The sequence below is a fragment of the Coptis chinensis genome, chromosome 7, assembly GCF_015680905.1.
Source record: "Coptis chinensis isolate HL-2020 chromosome 7, ASM1568090v1, whole genome shotgun sequence".
NCBI lineage: Eukaryota > Viridiplantae > Streptophyta > Magnoliopsida > Ranunculales > Ranunculaceae > Coptis > Coptis chinensis.
This window is the reverse complement of record NC_141462.1, coordinates 45,522,079-45,535,904: the sequence shown is the minus strand read 5'-3', so window position 1 is coordinate 45,535,904 and position 13,826 is coordinate 45,522,079. Positions and strand designations below refer to the sequence as shown.

At 38.2% G+C, this 13,826-nt stretch overlaps 1 long non-coding RNA gene across 1 annotated transcript; it reads left to right on the top strand.

Annotated features, from left to right (window-relative positions):
• The first annotated feature begins 757 nt into the window (after window positions 1–757).
• On the top strand, window positions 758–1,466 carry LOC147487673 (uncharacterized). Its single transcript, XR_015202167.1, has 2 exons — window positions 758–1,091; window positions 1,196–1,466. It is a non-coding gene; the product is annotated as an uncharacterized LOC147487673 (long non-coding RNA).
• The last annotated feature ends 12,360 nt before the right edge of the window (window positions 1,467–13,826 follow it).

Genomic DNA, 13,826 nt, shown 5'->3' with positions numbered 1-13,826 from the left:
TAGTTTGGGTAATCTGAACTTAACAAAGGAACTAAAATAATTTGTCTTGAAACATGAAATAATATATTTCTATTTATGGAACAAATAGAACAATATACTTGTACTGGTGGCCTCATTTCATTTTGATGAAAAATAAAGTGTGACTTGTGTTTTGAGGGAGTGTGGCTCTTTTCTGCATGAAGGTCACTGATGGAATTGACCAATAGCTCTAATATCATATATTTGTTTTTTTTTGTAAACTGAATTTTTATCGGTTATAACCTATATAGTTGCCCAAGAATTGCCTTGGAATGTAACTGTACTAAGCAGTGCCAATGTAAATATAGTTGTCCATAAAAAAAACTTTGGAGAGTTCTGCAAAAAGAATGTACCAAAGCACTATTCATAGATTATGGTTCTGAAATGGTCACCGATTATACTAATGAATTTCAACGATCGCTTGGTCTTGCAACAAAGATGGAAAGCATCCTCAAACACTATTAATGATTCTCATACCTCTAAGGACGTTGTTGTGGACTGATCAGAATCATGTACACGCGGCTATTGAACTAATATCGTGTACATTGTCGTACAGTCATAGTCAAAATTGCACAGTGAAGTAGACTGAGTAAATTCCATATTTAATAAACAAGTGAACACATGCTTATCCAATTGTGAGTCTCTGGAAGCTGTTGAAATGAATGATATGATCGCCTAAAACATATTGTAATTGTGTGTTCATACATCTTCATTTAAAGTTTAATTTATGGAGATAACAGCCCAAAGGAATAATCATTTTTCGTTATATTGGCAAACAAGCTTCAGGAGGCCGGTAGGCAGTCCTGTCAAACCAACTGAACCTGTTCTTGGGGCTAGATCTTCGTTTTCTTTCCCCACTCCTATATTTGTTTGTATTTTGGATAGATTTTGTTTTGGAAAACCAGTTGGCTCTAAAAGGATCAACATTATTCTATCATTAATTCTATTCACTCATTTACGTTGTAGGGAAGCCTTTCTTTTGAGTACAACAAACTCAAGTCTAGGCTTGAGACTTTGTATGAGGATATTTAGCATGGTTACGGATACACAATCACTCATGGCGTCTTGCTCAGGTCTTTGTACTCTTTTTCGGGATATCTTGGATGATGATGTGCATCATTACTATAGGAAATAACTTTTTATTTTAACTCCCATATTTGATATTTTCATTATGTAGGTGGTGGATGAGAAATGTGTGAGTAAAGACAGTAAACCCAAGAAAAAATCAGCGAAAGAAATTCTTGTTTGAGTCTATGGGAGCTATAGATAGTGAGTAGTCTCTGCGACGTTTTACAGTTTTCAATTGGCTTTTGTGTTTGTACTACTTGTAATAACTCTTGCTGTCTTTTAGCCTGTATGTTGACCCTTTGAAATACCAGACTGAGTTAGAGAATGTGAGTATTGATGTTCTCTCGTATACCTTTTCATTATATACTTTAGTTAAGTAATCTACTCTATTTTGTTGGTCTGAAACAAATTTGACTCTTTCCTAATAGGAATTTATTTTTCAGACTCTTAAGCAATAGACTCTTAAGCGATACAATGGAAGTTATAACAAATTTGACTCTTTACTAATGGGAATTTATTTTTCATCTCTTAAACGAAATAACATTTAGGATTCTTAATTCTTTGTTTCTTTCGATTTGATATTTAACCGTGTAATTTTGCTAGTGAATATCTCTAGGTCTTTACGTGGTCTGTGACAGTTAGGCCCGCTGTCTTTACCAACTAAGTTAGCTGCCATTTTGGCTAACTATTGAGTTCATGTGTTAGAAATACATGATTGTTATAGATGTTGTTTCTAGGAAACATTTCCTTGTCCTCTGTTGTAAGGGAAAGCTTCTCATCTTGTGGTTTTCCTTTTTGCTGTTCCAGAAAACCAGGGGGTATGCAAGTTAAAAACATTCAAATCTATTAAGACAGTATTAACTTCTTTCTTCTGGTGTTGCTATAACTCCTTATAACAAGCACAGTGTTATCTAGATTTACCTTAGTAAGATTCTAGTTTTAATAGATTAGCTGTTATCTATAACTCCTTATTAGTTGGGTGTTGCTGTTGCTATTGGTGTCGCCATCTTGGTGCATCGCTCCCATAGACTTTGTTGGTGCTTGTCAAGCTATCGGGTGTTGCTCTTTGCCAATTTGGTGCCTATCACACTGGTGCCTTTCTTTGCTGCCATGGATCTGCTGATAATTGATAAAATTGAATAGCTTACCTACGAAATGAACGGTGAAATCAAAACGTAAGTAAGCTAAACTATTTATGTTGCTATGTTATCAAAGTTTCCTACTTTCAAGTCTATGAGATATAGTGGAGTAGGAAGTTCGTTCCACTCCTAGTGCTCTAGCATGGAATTATTTTCTAATCTAATTAATCGGTCTTAAGTCAATGAGAGCTTTACGAAGGTGATATACTACGATACTTACTGAATTTGATTACTTGAATTTAACTACGAATGCTATGGAAATATGATTGTGCTTGAATATAGATAAAGGATTATAGGGGAATTGAATCCACCTCGAATCCAACTTATAGCCTAACATAGATTCTTGTATCTCGATTCTTACGTTCTTACGGCAAGAAATTCGAGTTTTAATCCCTAGTGTTCATGGCATTTCTACCGAAAGTACTAACTAGCATGTGAGGTTGTCCACCCATTCTCATGGCTTAATCACTTCCCTTCTAGATTGGAATAGATTCTACAATGTTTCTACACTATACCACTAAGTTTTCATCAAGGCTTCATCAACCCCTAATGGAGGTTTTAGCCTTGAGTCATCAAACCATCATTTCCCATTTCATTATAACTACACATCATATTAAAATTCTAACTTAACTAAATTAACTAACAATGGTTCAATCTATTTAAACTACGGAATGATAATCAACAAGAATTAAAATCAGATCTATAAATTGAAATAACACAATTCGAAATTGAGAAAACAACTATTTTATTTATCTAATCAATCAAGAACAATGATTCAAAGACTTAATCTAAAACAAGAATTGAAAATGGAACTAAAGCTTAATTTAATTAATGAAAAATAGATCTAGAATTATCTATATTATTTTAGGTCTAACTAGCTAATCTTAACAAAGAGCTAAACTTTGGTTTTTATACTTTCAGATCCAAAAATCGTGCATGGGCTTGGAGCCATGTTTTGGGCCAGAGAATCAGGCCCAAAACCCAATTCTTTCAGTCCAAAAAGGCCTCTTCAGCTGCAGTTGGCTTCCACAAACTTTTCATCTACTTTTGCTCCTCTGATTGGGTCAAGGATTAGACCATTGGAAATCTCTTTCCGAGCCGGTCGTTTTGACATAAGGTAGGCCCAATTCCGAGGTCTGAGTCCAAAGATACGGCTTTTGGAAGTTCTGCTGACTTGTGTCTTTGTTTTACCCGCGGTCGACTTTTCAGCTTTTGACCGGGCTTTAGGAAGGCTTTATCTTCTTGAATCTTGGCCTTTAATCATGGAACTCCTTAGTAACCGACCTTTTCTCCTTTATCTCACTAAAGTGGGACATTTCTGCACATAATGGACTTTGAAGCCTGAAATGCATAAAACACGAATCAGTGTTAACTCTTAATTATTACTCACATAATTGGTCCAAAAGTATGATCATAAAGGGTTAAAACTACAGTTTTGGGCTCTTATCAAACCACCCCAAACAGCATTTTGCTTGTCCTCAAGCAAAGATGAGAAATTAGAATAAGTGACCAAAAATGGAGTTCTATCTACTCTCGTTTACTGAGTCGCGTTGCATTGACCATATATGCAAAGGCCTTAAACCACTAGGAATTCCCTAGTGGACGAAGTTATAGCCTCGTGAGAGTTTTCCAATGAAGGTACTCACAAACTTCAACTATACTACAACGACTAAGAAATAAAACTATTGTTTCCTCATTCATGTCCCAACTATCTATACATCTCACTAGCAAATGAATAAGAATAACCAAGTCAAAACCTAAGCTAATATATGCATAATAATCAATCATCTATGATACAAATATATATACTATGAGTAATACTATGAAATGCCTAGCAGTGCTCGTTTTTTCAAAACTTCGAATAAGCGTCCTTAAGTAGGTCCTCACATAAATGTCAAGACAAAACCACTCTGATTTTTCCACTCAAGTTTTCATTACTCCAAAGTGGCGCGGGGCACACTTTACCTTACAATCTCAATGACAACAAGGAAGCCGGAGTCGATCAAACATATCTGCCACTTACTATCACACTAACCTATTCCTAATTGAGCTAGAGGTCTTTATTAGGTGTTGCGGGGGATTAGGAGATGGTTTAAGAAGGAAGGAAATGGATATTCAAAAGGACAAGTCTGAGATAATAGAGTCTTCATATTATGTAACTTAGAGAAAACCTTATTATTTTCTTTTTCTTTTATACTTTGTTTCCATCCTTAACCATATTTTTCTTTTTCTTTTCTTTGGCTTTTGACTCCATTTTATTCTATTTTTGGAGTTTTTATTTATTTCTATATTTTTTTTTTCCTTGGATGGAAACTTCTTTTCTTTTTCTGAAGCAACTAACTAATTTTTGTTTACACAGGTTTTTCTCTTCTTCTTTCTTCACTCATTCTATTCTCAGACTTATTCTAAATTGGGTAGGTTGATTTTTTTTTTTTTATTTTGTTTTTGTTTTTGTAACAGGGTAAAAAGAATTATGGTTTATGGAAGGCTAAAGAAAGGCTCGAGGGGCTTACTAGGAAAATAATTCATAGGTTTGAATTTCTGGCTATATCGATCCAAAAAGGGCCTAAATTCTCGCTTAGGATATGGCATAGTGATCAAGCAAGTGGACGTGTGATATCTCTATCCGATTTTTACTTCTCCCTTGTGTCATTTCTCAAATGTTTCGCTCATATAAAGGCTTTTAGGCTATATTATCACAGATTTGTAGAATAAGTACTCTAGCCTAGATTTCAAAACTTATCAAGTAACAATCATAGATACTCATGTAATATATTTATAGATAGATGCAAAGATTATTACCTATATATTAACCTAAGTTTCTAACAATTATTCTGATGCAAAAGCTACGTGAGACTTCTAGATTGTTAAGAGCATGGAGAAAGAAAACAATACCAATATTCCTAAGTGTATAGCATAACTTATTTATTTATATTTTTGAATTTTTTTTTTTAAAATTTTAACTAGAAAACAAATGCATATTATAAATATCAATATCCTAACAGATGCCTCAATTACACGTGTTTCTATGCCCCCAAACAAGAATCATGCTTTGTCCTTAAAGTATTGTAAATAAAGAGGGTAGGAAAAAATACCATTGAAACGCAGTGAAATTCGGGAACATCTGCAAAAAACAAAGTTAGAACGCATTTTACTATAGGAATAAACCGGCGCAACTCTATAATGAAGTTCCACCTATTATGGGGTTAACAAAATGAAATTGCTTGGGACATAAGCGTACACTAAAAACTAAAAACTTTCCTTATCTCCCCGCTTTAAGCATCCTCCTCCTAATTAAAGATATGAGGTTCCTTCGCGATCCCGCCACCATTATAACTTGCCAAGCTTGCCGCCATTTATCATCTACTAATGCTAACCTGTTAAGTGTTATTATGTCTGATGGGATGTACGGGGCGACCAAATGAGGCTGCACCTGCCATCCCAGCCAAGTCATTATTCGCAATGAGCGAACCACCCTATTGGTGGGTCTCATGACTTCAACCCTTTTCCAATGTCTCATGGTTTGGGCTCTCTTAAAACTAGTGACCAAAACTCGGGGAATGTCATAGCGGCGACGTCCCTCAGCTAAAGTGAGGAAAATGTCACCAGCAATACTGTTTGCAGAAATGAACAGTAGATGACGCCATCCTAACTGCAGGATCCTGTGTCGGAACCAGTGTCCATAGGTCTCGGTGCCCAACACATCTTCGAAAGACTGTTCAGGTATGACTACAGGAGATGTCATCTTAACTACTCTTTGAACAGTTCCACAAAAAATCTTGGAATGACTCTGTGAAAATTGGAAATTTCCGTTCCACGAAAGGCGGTATGTCTTGGCTTCCAGATAGAAGCGGCGGTCGCTCTTTGTGTAAATGCGATTACAATGACATGGCGAATTTATGGTATGGGGTGGGTCTTGGTATGATGGGGCGGTCACGCCCGACAAAATTCTTCAAAAAAAGTAAAGCGCAGCGCGGCCTCGACAAAGCGCTTGGCGCCAGAAGTTGGCCAAACCGGAAACGGTTTTAGAGCAAAAAGATAGTAAAACTTGGAGTGGATAGTGCGGGATGATGGTGGGATGTATTGTGGTTTGTTAGTGTAGAAAGAAGGGAGTTTAAATAGGTTATGAGCTTCCAAAACGAATCGGGAAGTTCCCTATTTGTTTGAAGGCAATTTCCGCAAATAGGAAAATTCCTAAAACCGAAAACGGAAACAAGCCATTTTCATGATTTCCTAAAAATCCTGGTATCTTTCATACTGGATTTAGAATAGTAACTTCTAAACTCTCCTAGATTTCATGCTACCACCACACAAGTCATAGATATGCCGATATCGGCCAAATTATCAACCTTTCCTCCAAGACAACTTAACATATATATGATCATATAACGACTTATGCTCGGTCTAAATATTTCCACCCCCAAACAAGTCGGGAAGGTGGGATAAATGATAAAACAAGCAGTACTCGAAAATAACCAATTATATTAAAAATAAAATAAAATATAAATCCAAACTACATTAAATAAACACATTACTATTTAAATTTAACTACTGAATTAAAATCCTTCTAATAAAACGAAATTATGAAATAACAGCGAACTCCAACTGGGGTGAACACCTAGTTTTGTGATGATGATGGACCCTGAGATGGAGATTGGCTTGAACCCTCTGTCCTTTGGCGACGACGCTCATGCCTGGTTGGACTCGGCTGAAACAGAGTCCTCCACGGGTGGCATGCGTCGTAGCATCTCTATTTGGAACAAGCGTTGGGCTTCCATCTCAAGCATCGAAAGTCGCGATAATCGGGTTTGTTGTTCTTTGGTGGATAGTCTCCATGTTATACAAGATATCGTCGTAACCCCTTCGAGCATTTCAAATCTCCTCCTCAAGGTTCCCTTTGCTTCTTTTGAACTACTATCCGCCTATTTCGGATATCTCCACAAATACCATAAACGCACTGCAAGGCAGTTTGCAACACTTGCATGCGTTCTACATTAGAATTATACTTCTCTAATGCATCTTCATCCATCCATGTCATATCTTCCCTTTCATCCACAGACTCATCCATTTTTTCTTCAAACAACGACCAAGTCTCTTGGATGCAATCCGTATAGATACTTGCATTAGAATGCAATTTGATCTTAATAGGAGTAGATCTTGCGACAGCTCTAAAGGAGAGCATGATCTTAGTGATCAATACGGGAAGAGGCGCTAAACTCTTCCCCACTCCTCGAATCACATTAAACATTAAATCAAGGATGCAGAAATTATACTTCTTTATTTGCAAAATCCGAGAACGTCTCGCGCACATTGCAGGCCGATATCACCGACTTTGTCTTTCCCGAGGGGCGTTCCTACCAATCCACCGAGCTACGACCAATTGATTGGTTCTCGTGGTGGTCCGGGGGACGAATGGGATGTCGGATTGTATTCACCCTCCACGACAAGTATCCTTCATCAAAGCAGAACTCCGGGATACCGGGGTTCCCCGAATTGTCATTACTAGGTTGCTTTCAAAAGCCGCATTCCTAATAGTTCACTAACAACCGCCGTTACTTCTCTCCGCGTTCCTCCTAACTTTATGAAAATCCTATCCCCTTCCAATTCTCGCTTTTTATAAAACTGTTCTACCAAATCATAGTGATAGAACTCCTCAGTTGAGTACCACAGTCCGTTCCAATGTCTCTTGAACATCTCCGCCGTAAAAATGGCTAAACCGCTCGGAAGCAAACGCGTGTTCCGCAAAAAATTCTACGTCAGCGCCATTGAAATTTCTTAGACTACTAATGGTTTGTAGACTGTGGGGGAGGCGAGTTTTGAAGAAAACTACTAAAAACGGCGTTGGTGGCGGTGGTGGTGGTGGTGGAAACTATAATTGTTGGCTGTTTTTCGAAGTTGGGTTGGTGGTGATGATTGTTTAGAGAAGATTTAGGTGGATTTGATTTCCTTGGTGTAGGTGTAGTTAGGTTTTCTTCCCTCTCTCTATATTTATTTTTTATTTTGGTTTCCAAAATTTAATTTAACTTGTAACCAGCGGTTTGGGATTGAAGTGGAAACACTGTGCGTGCGGGTTGGGAAGGAAGGAGACGCGCAACGTGCGTGCGGGTTGGGCCCAAGCCCAGTTTGAATTCTGAAATTTTCCGATTTTTCGCAAAAATTCAAACTCAATTTGCCGCTTCGTTACTGGCCCGATTTTGGCGAATGAGTTATGGAAATGATCAGTAGAGAATTTCCAATCTAATGATCCACAAAACACTCAATTCCAACCATGGGTGACGTATAAGAGGGTGGAAGAACGCCTCAAAGTGCGTGTGTGACGTAAGTTATGCGAACGAAGGAAATCTAAGTTTAGATTACGTCAACCCAATTGAACTAATGGGCCTAAACAAAACCAATGGAAAGTTCGAACAATCCCGATGGAAAGATCGACTGCCCACCCCCAAACAAATTTTTAAACACAAAATTTGTTTACAACGTGGGTCGTTTTAAAGTCAGATTCCCAAGACTTGTTCCATTGCAATTTCTATGATTTTAAGAATTTTAATTTTATTTTTATATGTTTATTATAAGAAACACGAAAAACAATAAATACATAATTCACTCCATAGAGGATCATGACTCAAAAACCGAGAAAACATGCAAAAGTGGAAAACGTGAATTATGTAAACTGTGGACTTAGGATCCGGTACTTACAGCCATACACTCCATAGGGAGGGCCCGGTTACCTGAATGGTGTACTTATCAGTATATGGAAATGAAAGTAAGTATACCAAATGACAAGGGTCAGTCATCATAGACAGGGTCTTGTAAAAGGACTTCCTCTACATCAGGGGACAGAAGTTCGTGAAAATGTTTTAGCCGTTGACCATTAACTTGAAAGGTACTGTTGTCATTTGGATTTACCAAGGTGATTGCCCCGTAAGGGGTGACTTCAGTAACTAGAAAAGGGCCAGACCAACGGGTTTTTAGTTTGCCTAGGAAAACATGTGGAGTTGTAAAGCAAAACCTTTTGACCGACCACAAACTCTTTGCGCAAGATATGCTTATCATGAACACGTTTCATGTTAGCTTTATAATCCTTCATGAGATCGCATTTTAATCGCTACGGATTTCTTCAAGCTCATTCAATTGCAACTTGCGTTTGACACCTTTGCCTCATCAATATTTAAGTTAAGGCTTTTTATAGGGCACGGTTTAATTCAACGGGCAAATGACATGGTTTCCCAAAACAAGTCTAAAAGGGAGACATACCTATAATTTTGAAAGCAAATACACCCATGACATGGTTTCCCCAAAACAAGTCTTCAATTGAGACATACCTCATATTTAAGAGTTTTGAAAGCAGTTCTCTATACACCCAAAAACAAGTCTAAAGCATCCTATAGATTTTGAAACACCCATGAGGCATCCGATAGACTTTGACCAGTCTTTTCCTATCGGGGTTCTGATTGTTTCTAAAATCTTTTTGATTTCCCTATTAGAAACTTCTACTTGTCCGCTAGTTTGTGGATGATAAGGAGTTGCTACTTTGTGTGTAACTCCATAATTTTTCACTAGGGATGCAAGTACAACTCTGTTGCAAAAATGTGTTCCACCATCACTAATGATGGCTTTCGGAATGCCAAACCGACAGAAAATATATTCTTTGATAAAAAATACAACGGTCTTATGGTCATTGCTACGGCAAGGTAGGGCCTCTATCCATTTAGACACGTAGTCCACGGCAACTAGAATATAAATGAAACCGTGGGAAACTGGGAAAGGTCCCATGAAATCAATGCCCCAGACGTCGAAAATTTCTACTATCAAGATTGGATTTAATGGCATCATATTACGCTTCGTGATTCGCCCAAGTTGTTGTCAACGAATACACGCCTTGCAATGCACTTGGGCATCCTTAAAAGGGTAGGCCAATAAAATCCACATTGAAGAACTTTTAGCGGCTGTTTTCATCCCACTAAAATGGCCACCACACTCTTTGTCATGGCGAACGATAAAACTTCATTATATTCCCAATCGGGAATACAACGACGAATAATCTGATCCGCACAAATACTTAAAAAAGGTAGGGCTCATCCCAAAGAGTATAACTTAACTCGCCAAAAACTTCTTACGCTTCATTTCTTGACCAATTATAAGGCATAACATCAGCCGCTAGATAATTTACCATGTCAAAGATACCATGGTGCTGAAAAAATGGCATCTGAGATGCTCATCGAAAAGAGTCCGTATGGACTCGTAATTAGTCCGATCGTCGCTTGTGAGTCTAGATAAGTGGTCGGCAACTACGTTTTCGACCCCTCTTTTGGTCCTTTATTTCTAATGTGAACTCTTGCAGGAGAAGGATCCATCGGATTAATCTCTGCTTAGCATCCTTCTTTGCAAGAAGGTACTTAAGGGCTGCATGGTCCGTGTAAACTAAAGTTTTAGAACCAACCAAATAAGGACGAAACTTATCTAAAGCATAAATGACGGCTAAGAATTCTTTTCTCAGAGTTGAATAATTTCGTTGAGCATCGTTTAATGTTTTACTAGCATAATAAATGACAGTGGACTTATTATCTAGTTTTTGTCCCAAGACTGCACCAACTGCATAGTCACTAGCATCACACATGAGTTCGAAAGGTTTAGACCAATCGGGAGGTTGTATAATTGGTGTAGAGGTTAGGGCGGCTTTTAAAGTTTCAAAAGCCTGCTTACAGTTAAAATTAAAATCAAAGATTGCATCTTTCAAAAGCAGATTAGTTAAAGGCCTAGCTATTTTCGAGAAGTCTTTAATAAATCGCCTATAAAAACCTGCATGGCCTAGAAAGGCTCTAATATCACAGACAGTCCGTGGTTTAGGTAGAGTCGCTATCTTATCTAGTTTGGCCTTATCTACTTCGATGCCATCACTAGATACAATGTGACCTAGTACTATGCCCTTTTTCACCATGAAATGACACTTTTCCCAGTTTAAAACGAGGCTCTTTTCTTCACACCTTGTCAAAACCTTAGACAGGTTAGACAAACAGTCTGTGAAGGAGTCTCCATAGATAGAAAAATCATCCATGAAAACTTCCATAAAGCGCTCTACCATGTCACTAAATATATGAAGCATACAATCACCGGAAGGTTCCAAGAGCATTACAAAGGCCAAAAGGCATTCGCTTATAGGCATACGCTCCAAAGGGACATGTGAAGGTAGTCTTTTCTTGGTCATCAATATCAATAATAATCTGAAAATAGCCCGAGTAGCCATCCGAGAAAACAATAAAAGCATGACCAGCTAGGGCGCTCGAGCATTTGATCTATAAAAGGTAAAGGAAAGTGATCCTTTCGTGTCATAGCATTTAAACGTCAGAATCAATACGATCCTCCATTTCATAGGACCTTGTGTGACAACATAGTCACCCTTTCCATTACTTAACCATGGTAACTCCTGATTTCTTAGGAACTACATGAATGGGGCTTACCCATTCGCTATTAGAGATGGGGTATATGATACCCGATCGAAATAATCGTAAGACTTCTTCCCTAACCACCTCTTTCATGGCGGGTTCAAGCGATAATGTACGAGGTTCGTGGAGAAGTCTTCGCGTTATCCTCCTCTAAATGGATACGATGAGTGCAAACATTAGGGTCAATTCCCTTAATGTCAGCTAGGACCAACCAATCACAGACCGATGTTCCCTAATCACCCGGATTAAACGTGTCTCTTCATCCATAGATAACAGAGAAGATATAATTACCGGATGACTACCATCCGGATTGAGTTGAATATATTTTAATTCTGGGGGAAGGGGTTTAAGCACTGGGGTGGAAGGAAAATCAATAGATGTTTCGTCGGGGTCCTCATTTTGCATAATGAATACTTGCTTAGGTAGCAAGTCTTCATACTCAATATGTGGAGCAACCGAAGTGTCTACAATTGGTGTGGACTCAAGGATGGTGTTGACTTCCTCTAAGTAGGAGTCATTTACAAAATCCGACTTTCCAAAAGAAAGGAATTTGTACATATTGTTTTCAGGAAACGTGTTGTTAAAATAATCTTGAGCTAATCTCTCGATCATGCTAACCTCCCCATCTATAGACGAATCTGGTAACTGTTTCATCATTTTAAAAACATTTACCTTAACTGTGAGATGGCAAAAAGATAAGGATATCTTACCATCGCGGCAATTAATAAGTGCGTTGGCAGTTGCTAAAAAGGGGCACCCTAAGATGATCGGTACAGAGTCATTAGGGACTTCTGTATCGAGGATAACAAAATCCGCAGGATAGTAGAAATCCTGAACCTTAACAAGCACATTTTCCACTACACCCTTAGGATACTTAATAGACCTGTCCGCTAATTGCAACGTTATTTTTGTAGCTTGCATTTCCTGTAGACCTATTTGTTTATACAAGTAATACGGGAGTAAGTTAACACTCGCCCCGTGTCTAATAAAGCGATTAAATCGTGTGGGAATCTCCTAAGGTGCATTTTACAAAGAGGGGGCGACCAGGGGTCCTTGTACTTAACAATTCCATTATTTTCGGATAAAGTTGGGAATTGTTCAGTTAAAAAGGCGTCTTTAGGTATGTTGGTCTTACGCCTAGTAGTGCACAACTCTTTAAGAAACTTAGCGTGATTAGGTAGCTTTTAATAGCTTGAGAAAAGGAAGGTTTATCGTTAGATTTTTGAAAACATTCCTAATCTCCTCGGTTGGTATCCCCGTTAGCATGGCTAATTTTTGAGGGAATGGTGGTTTCGCTCTATATTTAGCGTATGGCTCGACTTGATGTGTAACCTTGGCTTTCTTTTCTTAGGTTGTGGTTTAACCGGTACCTCTACAAAGGGTAGGTTCTTCGGTTTCTATTTCAAAGATCTAGTTCGATATCCGGTGTAGAGAATCTTGATGGGTAACTATAGGCATAGTTACTTTGTTATCAACCACTTTTCCGAGGCCGAGAGTGGTGATGGCATTTAGGTCACCTACTATTGTCGTTTCCGTTACTAGTATTACCGTTTACCTCAAAGGCTGTGTTTGTTGTTTTAGGGTTTGGTATCGCCATGTCCCGAAACACTTTTGGTTGGTCTTTCTCTTGGGCTAACCGTTGTATGCCCCGATTTATGGATTGTAATATCTGTTGGTTTGATTGAGTCATTGATTGGAAAAGTTGTTGGGTAACCTGTATAAAGGCCGATCTGGTCCGGTTGTGTAGGTGTAGTAGTCACAGGTGGTGCGACTGGAACTATCTCACGTTGATTATTTATGGGTGGGTTTTGATAGTTACTATTGTTAACCGGAATGATACCTCTATTGGTATTATAATTATTATAATTATTCTGACCTTGTGCTACACCTTGTCGTGGTTGCGCTTGGTTGTTATAATTATTATAATTTCCCTGACCTTGTCCCTGTCCTTGCCTTGGTGGAGCTTGATTATAGTTGTTTGTTTGCCTAACATTTTGGTTATTAAACCCTGGAGTTGTAACTTGTTGATTGTTTCGCCAACTAAAGTTGGGATGTTGTCTCCATCGGGTATTAGGAATAGGATAGTTATTAATGGAGCAAACATTATCTTGCTCTAATTGTTGTTGTTCATAGGCGAGAGGATAATAGGAGTCAGGGTGCT